The 13,460-nt window shown below is 38.8% G+C and overlaps 1 pseudogene; it reads left to right on the forward strand.

Moving 5' to 3' along the window:
* Positions 1-9,511: 9,511 nt before the first annotated feature.
* Positions 9,512-9,579, forward strand: LOC149122710 (U6 spliceosomal RNA; annotated as a pseudogene).
* The last annotated feature ends 3,881 nt before the right edge of the window (positions 9,580-13,460 follow it).

Genomic DNA, 13,460 nt, shown 5'->3' on the forward strand with positions numbered 1-13,460 from the left:
TCTGTCCAAAGTCTTGCTTGTATTGCATCAGAATACAAAATTTGGGAATAAGGAGCAAAACCAACTCAGACCCAGAAATCATTTTAGAAATTGCTGCTCAAGAAACCAAAAGTCAGCTGAAGCACCCAAAACAATGAGAGCAAGCCAGAATTGGAGCATGCCAACAGCTGTGCCCTGATTGAAAAAGAAGCTTCCTCTTGTGCCCTGAACTCAATATGCCAGCCTCAAAACCAAAGCTCACATCAGAAAATTCATTACAAACCATGATAAATAAGAAAAAAGAGAAAAAAGCCAAAAAAAATACAAGAATCCATAATGATATTGGGCTTGATTTACTTGCAAGGAAACCAGCTGTTCCCGGATTCATCCACCCCTCCAGCTGACTGCCTGTGGAATTCTGACTGAATTAACCTGACAATCGCAGTGAAACTCAGTTTGGAGGCAATTAATATCTGTCACCTCTGCCAAAGTGTTCCACTGTATTTTCCAAAACACAAAAACTCACCTTGGTCATGTTACCTATAGATTTCTAAGCTTCAAACGCCTATTTGTTGTGTTTTTTATTTCATAATGGCTACTCTGTCCAAACTCTTCTTTGCATTGCATCAGAATACAAAATTGGGAAGGAAGAAGGCAAAGCCAACTCAGACCTAGAAAACATTTAGGAAATTGCCACACAAGAAACCACAAATCAGCTGAGGCACCCAAAAAAATGACAGCAAGCCAGAATTGGAGCATGCCAACAGCTGTGCCCTGATTGAAAAAGAACCTTCCTCTTGTGCCCTGAACTCAATATGCCAGCCTCAAAACCAAAGCTCACATCAGAAAATTCATTACAAACCATGATGAATAAGAAAAAAAGAGAAAAAAGCCAAAAAAATACAAGAATCCATAATGATACTGGGCTTGATTTACTTGCAAGGAAACCAGCTGTTCCCGGATTCATCCACCCCTCCAGCTGACTGCCTGTGGAAATCTGACTGAATTAACCTGAAAATCGCAGTGAAACTCAAGAAACCAAATTTCAGCTGAGGCACCCAAAACAATGACAGCAAGCCAGATTTGGAGCAAGCCAACAGCTGTGCCCTGTTTGAAAAAGACCATTCCTCCGGTGCCCTGAACTCTATATTGCAGCCTCAAAACCAAAGCTCACATCAGAAAATTCATTGCAAACCATGATAAATAAGGGAAATGTGAAAAAGCCAAAGAAATGCAAGAGTCCTTTTTGATATTTGGCTGGATTTAGACACAAGGAAACTGGCTGTTTCCAGATTCATCCCCCCCCCTTCCACAGACTGACTTTGGAATTCTGATTGAATTCACCTCAAATTCGCTCTCACACTCAATTTGGAGGGAATTAGAATCTGTCCCCTCAGCAGAAGCTTTCCATGCCATTTTCCAAAACACAGAAACTCATCTTGGTCGTGTTGCCTATAGATTTCTAATCCTGAAAGGGCAATTTGCTGTGTTTTTTTTTTTTCTTTCATAATGGCTACTCTGTCCAAAATCTTGCTTGTATTGCATCAGAATACAAAATTTGGGAATAAGAAGGCAAAACCGACTCAGACCCAGAAAACATTTAGGAAATTGCCGCTCAAGAAACCACAAATCGGCTGAGGCACCCAAAACAATGACAGCAAGCGAGAATTGGAGCAAGCCAACAGCTGTGCCCTGATTGAAAAAGAAGCTTTCTCTTGTGCCCTGAACTCAATATGCCAGCCTCAAAACCAAAGCTCACATCAGAAAATTCATTACAAACCATGATAAATAAGAAAAAAGAGAAAAAAGCCAAAAAAAATACAAGAATCCATAATGATATAGGGCTTGATTTAGTCGCTAGGAAACCGGCTGTTCCCAGATTCATCCACCCCTCCAGCTGACTGCCTGTGGAATTCTGACGGAATTAACCTGAAAATCGCAGTGAAACTCAGTTTGGAGGCAATTAATATCTGTCACCTCTGCCAAAGTGTTCCACTGTATTTTCCAAAACACAAAAACTCACCTCAGTCATGTTACCGATAGATTTATAAGCTTCAAATGCCTATTTGCTCTGTTTTTTATTTCATAATGGCTACTCTGTCCAAACTCTTCTTTGCATTGCATCAGAATACAAAATTGGGAAGTAAGAAGGAAAAACCAACTCAGACCCAGAAAACATTTAGGAAATTGCCACACAAGAAACCACAAATCAGCTGAGGCACCCAAAACCATGACAGCAAGCCAGAATTTGAGCAAGCCAACAGCTGTGCCCTGATTGAAAAAGTACCTTCCTCTTGTGCCCTGAACTCAATATGCCAGCCTCAAAACCAAAGCTCACATCAGAAAATTCATTACAAACCATGATAAATAAGAAAAAAAGAGAAAAAAGCCAAAGAAATGCAAGAATCCATAATGATATTGGGCTTGATTTAGTTGCAAGGAAACTGGCTGTTCCGAGATTCATCCACCCCTCCAGCTGACTGCCTGTGGAAATCTGACTGAATTAACCTGAAAATCGCAGTGAAACTCAAGAAACCAAATTTCAGCTGAGGCACCCAAAACAATGACAGCAAGCCAGAATTGGAGCAAGCCAACAGCTGTGCCCTGTTTGAAAAAGACCATTCCTCCGGTGCCCTGAACTGCATATTGCAGCCACAAAACCAAAGCTCAAATCAGAAAATTCATTACAAACCATGATAAATAAGGGAAATGTGAAAAAGCCAAAGAAATGCAAGAGTCCTTTTTGATATTTGGCTGGATTTAGACACAAGGAAACTGGCTGGTACCAGATTCATCCCCCCCCCTTCCACAGACTGACTTTGGAATTCTGATTGAATTCACCTCAAAATCGCTCTCACACTCAATTTGGAGGGAATTAGAATCTGTCCCCTCAGCAGAAGCTTTCCATGCCATTTTCCAAAACACAGAAACTCATCTTGGTCGTGTTGCGTATAGATTTCTAATCCTGAAAGGGCAATTTGCTGCGTTTTTTTTTTTTTCTTTCATAATGGCTACTCTGTCCAAAATCTTGCTTGTATTGCATCAGAATACAAAATTTGGGAATAAGAAGGCAAAACCGACTGAGACCCAGAAATCATTTAGGAAATTGCCACTCAAGAAACCAAAAGTTACTGAGGCACCCAAAACAATGACCAAAGCCAGAATTGGAGCACGCCAACAGCTGTGCCATGTTTCAAAAAGACCATTCCTCCGGTGCCCTGAACTCTATATTGCAGCCTCTAAACCAAAGCTCACATCAGAAAATTCATTACAAACCATGAAAAAAAGAAAAATGAGAAAAAAGCCAAAGAAATGCAAGAGTCCTTTGTGATATTTGGCTGGATTTAGACACAAGGAAACCAGCTGTTTCCGGATTCATCCACCCCTGCTAGCTGACTGGCTGTGGAATTCTGATTGAATTCACCTGAAAATCGCACTCACTCTCGATTTGGAGGAAATTAATATCTGCCCCTCAGTGGAAGGGTTCTATGTCATTTTCCAAAACCCAAAAACTCATCTTGGTCATGTTGCCTATGATTTCTAATCATCAAAACCCAGTATGTTCTGTTTTTCAATTTCATAATGGATCCTCGTTCTAAACCCTTGTTTGTATTGCATCAGAATACACAATTTGAAAAGGAAAAAGGCAAAACCAACTCAGACCAACAAAACATTTAGGAAAAAGTTGCTCAAAACGAAAAATTGGCTGAGGCACCCAAAGCAATGATAGAAAGCCAGAATTGGAGAGAGCCAACAGCTGTGCCCTAATTGAAAAAGACCATTCCTCTGGTTCGCTGAACTCCTTAAGCCAGCCTGAAAACCACAACCCACATCAGAAAATTTATTACAAACCATGATAAATAAGAAAATGTGAAAAATGCAAAAAAGAAAAAGAAATGTAAGAGTCCTTTGTGATATGGCGCTTGTTTTAGTACAAGGAAACCAACTGTTTCTGGATTCATCCACCCCTCCTAGCTGACTGACTGTGGAATTCTGATTGTATTCACCTGAAAAGAGAGAACATTTATAAGTATATTGGGACTGTGGAAACTGTCATTTACCAATCACATGTTAGACTGAATCATAGACCAAATATAGGGAAGAAATCCTATGCATGTAAACTTTGTGGGAAGTCATTCAGTATTAAATTCTGCCATACCCTCCATCACAGCACTCATATTGTGGAAAACCCTCATGTGTGTAATTATTGTGTGGAAACCACTCACCAGAAGTCAGATCTCATTAGACATCAGAGAATTCACACAGGGTTGAAATCTTACAAATGTAATGACTGTGGGAAGTTCTTTGGCCAGAAGAAACACCTCATAAATCATCAGAGAATTCACACAGGTGAGAAACCTTATGAATGCAATGACTGTGGAAAATCCTTTGGCCAGAAGGCAAACCTCATAAATCATCAGAGAATTCACAGAGGGGAGAAACCTTATGAATGCAATCATTGTGGAAAAGCCTTTGCTGAGAAATCAAAGCTCACAAAGCATCAGACAATTTGTACTGGGGGAAACCTTATGAGTGCAATGACTGTGGAAAAACCTTTGCTGAGAAGTCAAACCTCAGAAAGTATCAGAGCCTTCACACCATGGAGAAAGCTTATAAATGAAATGACTGTGGAAAAGCCTTTGGTCCCATCCTTGCATACCAAGGATAAATCCCACTTGGTCTGGGTGGATGATCTTTCTGATGCATTGTTGGATTCAATTGGCCAGAATTCTGTTGCAGATCTTTGCATGTATGTTCATCAGGGAAGTTGGTCTATAATTACTTTCTTTGTTGCACTTTTTTCAGGTTTAGGAATGAAGGTGATGTTGGCTTCATAGAAAGAATTTGGGAGAATCGCCTCTCTCTCAATTGTTTTGAATAACTTGAGAAGAATTGCAGTTAGTGCTTTAAATGTCTGTTAGAATTCAGCAGTGAAGCCTTCCAGTTTTGGGGTTTTCTTGCTAGTGATGGTCTTTATTACTGGTATCATTTCCATCTGGTTATGTGTGTGTTTACGTTTTCTATATCTTTGTTGCTCAATTTAGGTAGGTTTTATGGATGGAAGGATGGTGGAAAGCCTCTTTGCTGTACTTCATAACTCATAAGATATCAGAGTATCCACACAGGGAATTTTCTACTTGACCTTTTTGTGCAAGTTATATCTCATGAAATATTAGAGAATTCACCAAGGGGAGAAATGCATGAATGTAATACATGTGAATAGCCTTTGTGGTGCAAATCAGACCTCATCAAACATAAAAGAATTCTCATGGGGAGCAATTTTATGAATGTAATGACTCAGAGCCTTTTACCATAATTCAGCCCTCATTGTACATCATCAAATTCATATAGGGAAAAACTCCTTTGAAAGTAAAATCCCTTTAATTAGAAGCCATACCTCATACGACAACAGGGAATTCACGTGGGAGAGAAACCTTATGGGTGTAATGAGTGTTGGAAAGCTCTGCCCAAATCTCTCCTTATATCAGAATGCACAACATATATATCTAATGAATGAAATAAATGTGAGAAAGTCATTTCACATAGGTAATGCCTCATAATCCATCATGGAATTTGAACAAGGGAGAGACCTTAACAATATAATGAATGTGGAAGAGCTTTTCTCCAAAATTCATGTAAGTATTGTGACAAAACCTTTTGCTGGAAATCACATCCTATCCAACAGAGACTCATGTAAAGGAGAAAGCTTATAAATATTATTAGAGTCAGAAGTCAATGGTACATCAGAGAATTGACACAGGTGGTTTCTTAGGCATATACTGATTGTGCAAAAACATTTTCTTTATTTCAGGCTTGTATAGATACAGAATTCACAAAAGGTGGTACTCTTTGCATGCTGTAAATACGATAAAACCTTTAGCCAGAAATTAGACGTCAACAGACTTCAGAGAATTCATAAGGAACAAAAGTCTATGCAATGAATTTGGAAAATGTATTTCTGCTATAAATCAGTCTTCAATTCCCATGAATAGACTCACAAATGAGAAAACATGCATGCACAGAAAAGTTTTGTACCATAAATTATCTCTAGATGGTAAACTAATATATCACACAAAAGAAAAATCATGAGTGTAATGGAATTGGGAAACCCTTTGCTATAAGGCAGATTTCCAGAAAGCTTAGCAAGATTACAGAAAAGTCTCTGAAAATGTAACATGTCTGAAAGATTTGTTGGCATCACAAACTGGAGGATAGCTCAAGTGCATGTGTTTTTGTGCCTGGCATCCAAATTGATATCTCTTTTTCTTTGATGAATTCCATGTTTATTTACTTAGCAGATTTAGAGACAAAGGATTCCTGTCCATTGATTTACTACTATATGCCCACAATTGCCATGGTAAGGTCTATGGCAAAAACTGAGTGCTGGGGGCTGTGAATCTGATTCATCACTGATAACATTGAAGACATTGGTTCCTGGTTCTTATGCTGCTATGCATGGAAATGTTTCTCTAATTTCATTTTCAAATAGTTCATTGTTAATATAAAGAAATGCTTCTAATTTTTAAAATTTCATTGAAATAATTTGTGCTTAATGTGTCCTAGTCATGCATTATTACAGGGTGTAGTGCAATATTTGCACACATTTATGCAGTAAAAAGTGATCAAGCTAAGCAACTACAGTTTTATTAAGTTTTTAAAGAGTTATTTATTTGAAAGACAGAGTTACAGAGAGAAGTAGCAGCAGAGAGAGAGAGAGGTCTTCCTCTGCTGGTTCACTCCCCAGATGGCCACAATGGCTGGAGCTCTGCCAATCTGATTCCAGGAACCAGGAGCTTCTTCCAGATCTCCCACTTGGGTGCAGGGACCCAAGGACTTGGGCCATCTTCTACTGCTTTCCCAGGCCATAGCAGAGAGTTGGATCAGAAGAGGAGCAGCCAGGACTAGAACTGGTACCCACATGGGATGCTGGTGCTTCAGGCCAGGGTGTTAGCCCACTGTGCCACAATGCTGGCCCCCAAGCAACTACAGTTTCTAATTCTTCTCCATGATTTGAGACTACCAGCTCCTCTCCTTCAGTTCTTTACACAGAACCTAATATGGTTGAATGTAGTCATCTCATTATATTATGGAACACCAGAAGTTCTTTCTGCCTCTTTGATTTTTGATACCTATTATCCAATCCCCCTCTATCCCTAGCTGCTTCCCTTCTCAGCCTCTAGTAATCACAGTTCTGTGTTCAGATCCATTATTTTCTTTCACTTCCACATGTTACAAGGACCAGGTGACATTTGTGTTCCTGCTTCTGGCTTATTTCAATTAATTTAATAGTTGCCCTGTCCATTGTTTTTCACTGATGGACAGCTAGATTGGTTTCAAATCCTGGCTGCAGTGAACTGTGTTATAGTGGCTGTGTTATGGGAAAATTGCTGTATCTTTGATATGCTCTCCTCCTTTCCTTCTAATAAAATTTCCTTATTCTATATAGCCAAGAGCAAGATAACTCTCACATGGTAGGTCAATTTTTATCTTAGTTTAATTTTTGTTATTTATTTGAAAGAGTTACAATAGAGGTAGAGACACAGAGAGGTCCTCCATTAGCTGGTTCACTCTACAGATGACTACAAAGGCCAGAGTTATGCCATTCTGAAACCTGGAGACAGGAGCTTCCTCTGGGTCTCCCACATGGGTGCATGGGCCCAAGGACTTGGGCCATCTTCTACTGCTATCTCAGGAGATAGCAGAGAGCTGTATTGGAAGAAGAGCAGCTGGAACTAGAACTGGCACCCAAATGGGATGCTGGCCCTTCAGGCCAGGGTTTTAACTCACTGCACAATAGTGCCGGCCCCAATTTTTATCCTTTTTAAGGAATGACCATACTGTTCTGCATAACATCTGTACTAACTTGTGTTTTCACCCACCGTATATGACGCTTTTCTTTTCCCATGTGCTCTCTAGCATTTGTTATTTTTTATCAGTTTGGCATAAAAATGATATAGTATTGTTCATGTTTTTGTGTATTTTGAAATCAGTTAATTTGTTTATTAAATCTTTATTATTTGAAAGGTGGATTTAGAGAGAGAGGGAAAGACATAGATAGCTTTCATCTGCTGGCTCACACCCCAGAGAGTTTCAACAGTTGAGCCTGGGGCATGCTGGAGTCAGGAGCTTCATCCAAGTCTCCCACATGAGTGACAAGGACCCAAGTCCTTCGTCCATCTTCTGCTGGTTTCCCAGGTGTTTAGCAGTGAGCTAAATTGGAAGTGGAGATTCCTAAACTCAAAGTGGAACTCAGATGTTATGCTGGCCTCACAGATTGCAGCTTTCCCCACTTGGCCACAATGCCAGCCCCTCTATCAATTTAATTCCTCAAAAATAGCTCAGTAATGTTGGCATCTATCTCATTTTGTTTTTCTCTGTTATTATTCAACTTATTGATGTCTTATTTTTGTTCACATTATTCCTCTCAATTGCTCTACCTGAGGTGAGTAGGGCTGCTGTGTTGCTTAAATGAAGTGTATGCTTTAGATTACTCATTTAATGAGTGCATGTCATTCACATAGCACTTCACTGAAGTTCTACTATGTCCCAAATCCTCTTCTAGGCACAGAATTTAGACCATTTTTCTCTTAGGCCCAGATCTTGCCTTTAACATACTACTTGGAATTTAGTAGCTCATGAAATCTGCAGACTGCATAAATGAATGAATATCTTAAGGGCTGTGCTTTTGTGGAGGAACTTCATAGGAGACTGAAGGAATAAAATAAATCAAAAGTATCCACAGTATATAGAATGTATACTATTTTACAAGTCACAGAGAAGAGGAAGAAGAAGGAAAGTAGTAAGACTAGAAAGTTTGTAGCAAGACTAACAGGCGCTGGTCAAGAACTTAATAAGCACATTAGGAAAGCAGTAAGGTTTCTTTTTTTTTTTGAGGAAAAGTTTTTATTTCTAGTGATGAAATTGGCTACAGAACATTATGAAAGTTTAAAATTACAAAGAGAAATTGTCTATAATTAATAGATTCAAAATTTGACAATCAGTGAATATCATTATTAGTCATTACCAACAACAGTTATTGATTTGAAAGGCAGAGTGACAGGAAGAGGGAACCACTGTTTCACTCCCCAGACACTTGCAATAGCCAAAGCTTGACCAAGCCAAAACCAGGAACTGGGAATTCATTCTGGATGTCCCATTTGGGTGCAGGGGCCCAAGCACTTCTGCCATCCTCTGTCTCCTCCCAGGGTGCACACTAGCAGAAACTTGCCTCAAAGCAGAGAAGCTACCACTCAAGCCAGGCATTTGTATATGGGATGTGGGTGTGTGGTGGTGATAGCAAGCCCTCATAGATAAAAAAAAAAAGAAGACAAAGTTATTTCTATGCCAAGGAAATTACTCTGTAGTCTTTCTCTTATAAACTACGTATTGCTGAACCTAGATAATTTTTCCTTTATTTAACAATGACATGAAAATGTCAGTTGAGTTGGCTTTCCTGAAGACCTTGTTTCTTGAATATTAGTGGCTAGCTGAGATAAATTCTTTTCATCTCTTTCTCGCTTCGGCAGCACATGTGCTCGCTTCGGCAGCACATATACTAAAATTGGAACGATACAGAGAAGATTAGCATGCCCCTGCGCAGTAAGGTTTCTTTACCTCCCTGTAGACTCTGCTCTCCAGAGGTGAACAGGGTCCTCTAAACCCACTTGCTGCACACACAAACACCTGAGTGTTGTATTCTCCCACAGGTGTTGGAGACTGATATGGTGTTCTGATTTATATTTACATAATGGCTAGTGACATCGGGCATATTCACATGTTTTGACCATTTACATTTCTTCTGAGAAATGTCTATTCAGATGTTTCTTCACTGTATTTTTTGGAGTTTTTCCAATTCATGTAAATGTTCTGGAAATCTGTAAACATTCAGAGTTTTAATTTTTCCTGCCATCTGTTCATTGTATCTACACTCTGATGTTTACTTTGTTGTGAAGAAGTATCTTAGTTGGATATACTCAAATGTCTCTGTTTTTATTTTTGTGACTATTGCTATTGGAATCTTACCGAAAAGCTATTGTGTGTTGACAATATTTAGAGTTCCCCTATGTTTACTTGGGTTTGGGTCTTATGATTACATTTTAATTCACTGTGAGTTCACTTTCACATAGTGTAAGAGATGTTGGAGTCTCTTTTCAGGCTTCTACATATGGATAATCAAGTTCCTCTGCACCACTTGTGAAAGAGATTCTTCTTTCTCCAGTTCATTTTAGTTCCTTTGTTAAATATGAGTTGCTGGTAGAAATTTGAGTTTATTTCTATGCTACCAAGTCTTTTCCATTGAACTATGTGTCTGTTATTATATCAGTGCTAACACTTCTTCTTTTTTTTTTTTTTTGCAGTTTATTTATTTGAAAGGCAGAGTTACAGAGAGGTAGAGGCAGAGAGAGAGAGAGGTCTTCCATCCACTGGTTTACTCCCCAAATGGCCACAATGGCCGGAGCTCTGTTGATCTGAATCCAAGTGTCAGGAGCTTCTTCCAGGTCTCTATGCAGGTGCAGGGGCCCAAAGACTTTGGCCATTTTCTACTTTTTTCTCAGGCTATACCAGAGAGGGGTATAAGAAGTGGAGCAGCTGGGAAACATACTGGCACCCATATGAGATGCCGGCACTGCAGACGGTGACTTTACCTGCTTTGTCATAGTGCTGACCCCTGTAATATGTCTTAAAATATGGTGTGATGTCTCCAGCTTTTTTTTGCTTTATAATATTGCTTTAGATGTTAAGCATCTCTCATGTTTCTATGTGAATTTTAGCATCATTTTTTCTAGCTCTGAGAACATCGTTGGTATGTTGATTGGGATTGCATTGAATTTGCAAATTGCTTTTGGTAATATGGATATTTTGGTATTATTCTTCCCATTCACAAACATAAGTTTTCTGTGAGACTGTCAAAAAGCCTTGACAAAAATTGGAATTTATTACACAAAAATTCATCACTTTTTGGGATCATTTAAATCCATAATTTTGCACTAATATTTGATAAATAATTAAAGACTTTGAGCATTTTAGTAGGAGAAATTAAAATATTTATCAATTTATTCAAATATTGTTTAGATGTGATATTCAAATATTGTTTAGAGCCATTGTCTGTATTCCCTCTAAATTAGGATCTTTTTGCTTTTTGCCTGTTAAACTTGTCCCTTGACTCAACAACACTTTTTAATGTAATGTAAACTGAAAATGTCATTTCATAAGCTAAAAAAAATGACAAAGAAGGAAAAAGAAGGGAGGGAGGTTGAGTATATAATTATGTTCTCCGAATTTTTTCTATAAAACATATTGAATCATTTAAAAGCTAATTAAAATTAAACTCAAAATTGGACCATTATGACCAATATTTAAAACAAGTGATTAAAAACTGTAGATGTCTTCAATTTTGATTATCATTCTTCTTTAGAATATCTGAAAGAAATCCGGTGTCTCACTTTAAAATATACCAGTGTGTTAGAATTCAGTATTAAATGACTTTGTTTAAAAGTGTTATTTAATCTATTGCTTTAAGTAGTAATACTATGGCCATTGTAAAACAAAATCCTTATCATTTTTCATAAAACAGAAAGGGCCTTTAAAACATCATCACTAAAAATATTAAGAGACCTAAAATATAACATTCTTAAAACCCAAGTGATACCATTCAAAATTTTCAAATATGCAGGGATAGTTCGTGTCAAGTAACTAAATAATTGTGAAGTGTATATATGGAATAGCTTCTATAAATTCTTTTGGCAAGGGCTGGCACTGTGCCATAGTGGGTGAGGCTGCCACCTGCAGTGCTGGTATTCCATAGGGGCATCAGTTCAAGACCTGGCTGCTCCACTTCCTATCCAGCTCTCTGCTATGGCCTGGGAAAGCATTATAAAATGGTCCAAGTCCTTGGGCCCCTGCACCTGCATAGGAGACCAGGAAGAGGCTCCTGGCTCCTGCCTTCCAGTCAGCACAGCTCCAGCCATGGAGGCCAACTGTGGAGTGAACCAGTGAATGGAAGACCACTCTCTCTGCCTCTCCTTCTCTCTCTGTGTAATTCTGACTTTCAAATAATATAAATAAATCTTCAAAAAATTCTTTTGGCAAATAGATGAAGCTACTTGTTATACATTTCAAATAAATAGCAAACATACTAGAAAAATATATTGAATAAAATTTAAGCAACTCATAGCTATACACAGAAATTTCTCACCATAACAACATAGCAACCACTAAATTTCCAAATTCAATTTTCCACAACTTAGAATCTTTAACTCCAGAAGGAGTACAAAATTGACAGAACAGTGGCCTATGTATCAGGATACCTAATGCTAATACAGAATTATCCCTGCCACAACTTACCTATGTGACCTTGAACAGTTCACTTAACTTCTCTGGGCTTGGCATTTAGCATCCTCATGTGATAAAGGAGGCTTGGATAAGATCAGTTGTACTCTATCTTGAGACTTCAATGATCTCTCAGTTTCCAAACAGGCACCTTAAGGGAAAGTAAACCTTTAGATCAAAGCTTACATTTTTAAATCTAAATATATTTTAAACTGTTTCTACAACTAGTACAAAACAACACATTCAAATGTGTACCATGCCACTTTTCAATATTTGGGAATAATTAATGCATCATTTTAGAGCATTGTCTTGAGGCCAGTGCTGTGGTGTACCTAGTAAAGCCACTGCATGCAGTGGGGGCATCCCATATGGAGGCCGGTTCAAGTCCAGGCTGCTCCACTTTCCATTCAGCTGTCTGCTATAGCCTGGGAGAGCAGTAGGAAGTTGGCCCAAGTCCTTGGGCCCCTGAATCTGCATGGGAGACCCTGAAGAGGTCCTGGCTCCTGGTTTCAGATTGGCATATCTCTGACCTTTTAGGCCATCTGGGGAGTGAACCAGCAGATGGAGGACCTCTCTCTCTCTCTCTCTTCCTCTTGTTCAATATCTGTGTAACTCTGACTTCCAAATAAATAAATAAATAAATCTTTTAAAAAATCAAAAGAATATTGTCTGGCACACAGTGAACCACTAAGTACAAGATATTATTAGTAATATTAGATTGAAATATTGAAATAAACTAGGCAATAAGCCTTAAGATGCAAATTAATACCAAGAAATATAATCTCAAATTTCTGTGTTCAACAAGGTAGTCTCTTTTCACTACTAACTTTATACTAAATAAGATATTTTGATATTTTGTTAAGAGTAAATTTATCGGGGGCCAGCGCCATGGCTCACTTGGTTAATTCTCCACCTGTGGTGCTGGTATCCCTTATGGGCAAAGTGTTCTAGTCCTGGTTGCTCCTCTTTCAGTCCAGCTTTCTGCTATGGCCCGGGAAGGCAGTGGAGGATGGCCCAAGTGCTTGGGCCCTGCACCCGGATGGGAGACCAGGAGAAAGCACCTGACTCCTGGCTTCGGATGGGCACAGCTCCAACTGTGGCAGCCATTTGGGGACTGAACCAATGGAAGGAAGACCTTTTTGATTTCTCAC

The sequence above is a fragment of the Oryctolagus cuniculus genome, chromosome 13, assembly GCF_051225735.1.
Source record: "Oryctolagus cuniculus isolate XC-2025 breed Fujian yellow rabbit chromosome 13, ASM5122573v1, whole genome shotgun sequence".
Classification (NCBI taxonomy): Eukaryota; Metazoa; Chordata; class Mammalia; order Lagomorpha; family Leporidae; genus Oryctolagus; species Oryctolagus cuniculus.